At 42.3% G+C, this 5,709-nt stretch overlaps 1 pseudogene; it reads right to left on the minus strand.

Annotated features, from left to right (window-relative positions):
- Positions 1–1,221: 1,221 nt before the first annotated feature.
- LOC118144427 (protein tyrosine phosphatase type IVA 1-like) lies at positions 1,222–2,163 on the minus strand (annotated as a pseudogene).
- Between the last annotated feature and the right edge of the window lie 3,546 nt (positions 2,164–5,709).

Below are 5,709 nucleotides of genomic sequence, written 5' to 3' on the forward strand. Positions count from 1 at the left end.
TCAAAAGGCATATAAAATATTAGATGTCTGCTCAGTTCATTAGCAGAAACCCACTTCTTTTTTTTGCAAGAGAGGTTGGGAAGGAAAAAAAAACAATCACACTTTCAAACAAAAATAAGTTGGTAAACAACTTCTGATAACTATGGAAAAAAATTACAAGAATTTCAGGAAGTTTATGATTACAATAGCAAAACATCTCTATCTTTTAAAAAATATTTTACTAAAGAGCATATTCTACATGTTCTGCACAAGACAAGGGCAACATTTTGCTAAAAATAATTAACAGCCCCCTCTCATTCTTTTCTCAGGTCCTCCCTGCTAAATTGCACCTCAGAATGCAAACATTAAATTAACTGTAAGACTTTTAATTAAATTAACTGTAAGCCACCGTGTCCGTGTCCAGCCATCAAATGTTTTCCAAGCTCTTACTGTGTCCAGGCACCACCCCATGTGATGGGGATGCAGCCTAGCCTTTGAGCACAGCCTTTCCTCAGGGCCTTTGCACATGCTGTGGTTCACCCACTCCTTGCCAGCTGGCCTCTTCTTACCTTTCTGGTCTCTGCTTCAATATCACTTCTGCCAGTAATTATTATTACTATTATTTATGAGATAGAATCTCGCTCTGTCTCCCAGGCTGGAAAAAAAAAATGTCCGAAGACATTGAAGACGTGCTTCTGTACAATGTAGATTCAAAATTGAGGTTTTTTGTTTTGTTTTTACAACAGCACAAAGTGAGATTTATATAAACGCATTAAATAATCACTGTAAGACTTGGTAGAAAAAAAAATCAATGGTTAAGCAAACCTGATGTATACTGGTGTGAATGTGGGAGATGTAAACATAAAGTGAGCAGGCAAATAGCCATTTAGGCCCTACTTTCAATGTCTGCAATGACTGAAGGAATAAACCACACAAGGTCTAGAGTGTTCATAGTTCCTGGGACTTTAGTTCTGTATGGTACCAAAAATATACAAGTATTGTGCTGCGTATTCCGGCACCTAAATCTTCCTACATTTCTTATGTATTCATAAGATTCTGGCATGGGAATAGATTGAAACAAGTTATGACTCAATATTACATGATTTGGGGAAAGGTCATTGGTACGAATGACAAACACATTTTACATGTTGACAACAAGAATCTTTTGCCAAGTGTCCAAGTAGGTTGACTGTAACTCAAACACAGAAGTTGCCAGATCTGTCTAGCTTGTGGCCCGGTAAAAACGCCCTTCAGTACTCCTATGGCAGCTTCATTAGACTTGCTAAGCCAACATGTTAGCTAATATGTATAACAAATTAGGTCCTATCTCAAGTTCCACTTCCAAGAGCATTAGGCACCCCAGTTTTAACTGAACGCAACAGTTGTTTCCATGACACTCGGAACCTTTGAAGCGCAGCCGTATTTTAGGATAATACTTCTCCAAATACAGAAGTTGCTTGCTGTTGGAAGCTCCACTCCGCTTTTGTCTTAGGCATTGTACTACGTCTTCACACTTCATTCCTTCAGTTAGCGCTAGGGCAACAAGTACGGGAGCTACCGTGAGGCCTGCAACACAATGAACAGCAATACAACAACCAGGTTCTTCACCACACTTAATTTTTTTTTTTTTTTTTTTTTTGAGACGGAGTTTCACTCCTGTTACCCAGGCTGGAGTGCAATGGCGCGATCTCGGCTCACCGCAACCTCCGCCTCCTGGGTTCAGGCAGTTCTCCTGCCTCAGCCTCATATAATCCCAGTAGCTGGGATTACAGGCATGCGCCACCATGCCCAACTGATATTTTGTATTTTTAGTAGAGACGGGGTTTCACCATGTTGACCAGGATGGTCTCGATCTCTTGACCTCATGATCCACGCACCTCGGCCTCCCAAAGTGCTGGGATTACAGGTGTGAGCCACTGCGCCCGGCCCAAACTTAATTTTTACAAGACGTCACCAGTCATCAACAATCTGGTGGTACACTATCATCAAAAGGCCAATCAAGAACACGGATACCTTCTTTCTCCACAAGAGTAGTGTCTTAAGCTGCTTCACATACTCTTACTATTGTGGTAACTCCATACTTCTTACGTTCCTTTATAAATTTAAGGTCACGTTGGTTGGATTGTGTGTAATAAGAAATCTCATGTTCTTGTATGTGGCTTCCACAGGGGTTGGGCTGTTCATTCGAGCCATGTTAATTTAGTTAAAAAATACTCAATAGGGGCCGGGCGCGGTGGCTCATGCCTGTAATCCCAGCACTTTGGGAGGCCGAGGCGGGTGGATCACGAGGTCAAGAGATTGAGACCATCCTGGTCAACATGGTGAAACCCCGTCTCTACTAAAAATACAAAAAATTAGCTAGGCATGGTGGTGCGTGCCTGTAATCCCAGCTCCTCAGGAGGCTGAGGCAGGAGAATTGCCTGAACCCAGGAGGCGGAGGTTGCGGTGAGCTGAGATCGTGCCATTGCACTCCAGCCTGGGTAACAAGAGCGAAACTCCGTCTCAAAAAAAAAAAAAAATACTCAACAGGGTTATGAAATGATTTTAAAAATTGAATACGGAAATGATGCAGAGAAACTGAAGTCTACTTCCATATACTCCACTTGAAATTCTCAGTGCTTTGAGTATGAAATTGTAAGTAATGATAAATGAAATGACCCTCCTAACAAGAAGCAGAAATTCTTCAATCCAGTAATACTGAGGCAACAGAAAAGAAGTGCACTGAGGCTTACCCCATCCAGGTCAGAACTCTTGTAACATGCTCTGTGGATTTCAATTAAACACTTCTGTGCCCAGGATAACCACTCTTATGGGGGCCTCTTGGTGGAGTAGCAATCAATTTCTACAGTTCACTTGTGTGCATAGAGGTCATGCTGTGCCTGGCAGTAATCTCCACTGTCCTTCAGAAACTCCATAAATGTGTGACCAAGAACACCACAGAATTGGGGAATATGTTTACTCATTGAGGATTGTGGCCTAATCATACAGCTGGTCCTGAGGCGATGGCAATGCAGGCGGCGGGGACGGCGATGTAGACAGCGGCGGGAGCACCAGACCGATTTCTTATTTGTGAAGATTTCTAGTGAATTTTTGTGGGTTCTCCAGGCAAACATCATAGTGTCACCAAGGGTTACACTTCTCATTTTTTCTTCCTGTCTACTTGACTTTAATAATGCTTCCAAAATAATAATAAACAAAGTTAGAAATAGTGATAGTTGAAGGCCTTGTCTTATTTAAGAATTCAAGGCCGCATGCGGTGGCTCACGCCTGTAATCCCAGCACTTTGGGAGGCCGAGGCGGGTGGATCACGAGGTCCAGAGATCAAGATCATCTTGGTCAACATGGTGAAACCCCTTCTCTACTAAAAATACAAAAATTAGCAGAGCATGGTGGCGCGTGCCTGTAGCCCCAGCCACTCGGGAGGCTGAGGCAGGAGAATTGCCTGAACCCAGGAGGCGGAGGTTGTGGTGAGCTGAGATCGCGCCATTGCACTCCAGCCTGGGTAACAAGAGCGAAACTCCATCTCAAAACAAAACAAAAAAGAATTTAACAGAGAATATATATATATATGTTTCTTGTTTTATATATATGTAATATTGTATGTATATTCATATGTAATATTGTCAAGAAAGTATTTATTCCTATGATGTTAAGAGCGTTTGACTTTTTTATTTTTGAGACAGAGTCTCGCTCTGTTGTCCAAGCTGGAGTGCAGTGGTGCAATCTTGGCTCACTGGAATCACCGCCTCCCAGGTTCAAGAGATTCTCCTGCCTCAGCCTCCCAAATAGCTGGGATTACAGGTGCCCACCACCAGGCCCAGTTAATATTTATATTTTTAGTAGAGACGAAGCTTCACCATGATGGCCAAACTGGCTTTGAACTCCTGACTTCAAGTAATCCGCCCATCTCGGCCTCCCAAAGTGTGGGATTACAGGCATCAGCCTCCCAAAGTGCTGGGATTACAGGCATGAGTGAAGGCTTATTTTGAAAAATAAAATTCAGGAGCTGCAGTGGCTCCGGCTAGTTGTCCTGGCACTTGAGGAGGCGAGGCTATGAGTTCAAGGCCAACCTGAGCAACATAAGAAGCTCTCATCGATTAACCAAAAAAAAAAAAAAAAAAGAAAGAAAAGAAAAAGAAAATTAAGATATAAGTCCTTGCATTTTAGACTCATTGGCCAGATGGGAGATAATCCAAGCAGTATGGAGGAGAGGGAAGTAAGAAAAGGAAATCTTATCTTAGAGAGTAGTGTGATTATTAAGTTGGTAAAAGGGGGACATTTTCAGAATGAAGCATATTGCAATGAAGCACATTTTTCTTTGCATGCAAATGGGATCCATTTCTGTATTTCCCAGGTAATTATCAAACAGAGTTGCTGCTCATAATTGGGGGCGGAGCTCAACATGGTATATTTTGAAATGACCTCCTATTCTGCCACATGCTTGCACTGCTCAGCTCTTCCTGGAAAGAAACACATTTTTAAAAAGTGATGTTTCCATTCATGTTTGCTTTCTTGTCAGCATCTTTCAAGTCTGTAGATCCTTTTGTAAAACCTCCTTTCTGATGTGAAAAATAATGAAACTCCTGATTTGGAGTTAACAAAGCAGAATGTAGAAAACATAGAGGAAAAAGTAGTGTTTTTGTTTCCAGGGAAGGTTAATGTAGGCACAATAATGCTGACTGAAGACCAAGGCATGTTTTGATGGTTTTAATTGCAGAATCCGTTTCTACTGTGATTTCTTTAGTATTTGCAAAGAGGCTGACCTCATGATAACCAACCATCCCTGGGTCAGGTGTGCTTTGGAGCTCAAAAGCCTGACATGGGCTTCTATGTTAGTTTCTGCTTCCTGGAGTGAGCTTCTAATGGAATTGAAACAAACAGCAGCAGCAAAGAATGAATGACTGAACAAGGCTGAGCGACTCTGCACAGGTGAAAATGATGGCAGAGGAAGACCCAAGAGAATTAGAGTTGATAAGGATCCCACACGCTTTACTGTAGTAGCACAGGCTTTCCAGGGAGTTCAAAGGATGTTACAGTACGGTCTGATTACCTCTCCCAGAGACTCTGGACTCTGGGTAATAAGTAGAAAGGAAGCTCTCATCTTTGGTAGTTAAGTGCTGGAAGTGGAACAATGAGAGCCCTGTTCTTCTAGCTTTCCCCAGACACTGTACAATGGAAACCCCAGTCTTCTCTGGATCCTCTCTCCAGGTGAGGTGACACTGGCCAGGACTCCTTTTGCCCTCCTCTTAGTTGAATCAGCTTCAGTTTCCCCCTTGTGTTGGAGAAAGTGAATCCCACACTCTTTTTAATCACAGTCAACAATACTGGCTTTGTGAATTCAGCTGTCCCTCCAGTGCCTGCTCTTGACGAAGGGTGAAAAGTGATAACATAGAAACTGGACTCATTGAGCTGGGCTTGGCTACAAATCAATGACCCAGGCAAACAAGTCTTATCAACTTTCATTAGATCAGTTCTAATCCCTGAACTGTGTAATTCTTCCCAAGCTACAGTCCTTCCTAGATCTCAAGATGCAAAGACACATTGAAAAGTAACCTGCAGGTGTCTGGGTGGGGGATTTGAGGAGGAATGTGTCACTGACAGATGCAGGTTTGGGTGACTGTTAAGAGTGACATCCATTAGATAATCTTAAAAGTTCAGAGGGAATCACACATATTTCCAAGTCATTAAAAAATTAAGATATATGAATATATGTTTCATAAGTGAACTGGG

Source organism: Callithrix jacchus, chromosome 9, assembly GCF_049354715.1.
Source record: "Callithrix jacchus isolate 240 chromosome 9, calJac240_pri, whole genome shotgun sequence".
NCBI classification, from domain to species: Eukaryota; Metazoa; Chordata; class Mammalia; order Primates; family Cebidae; genus Callithrix; species Callithrix jacchus.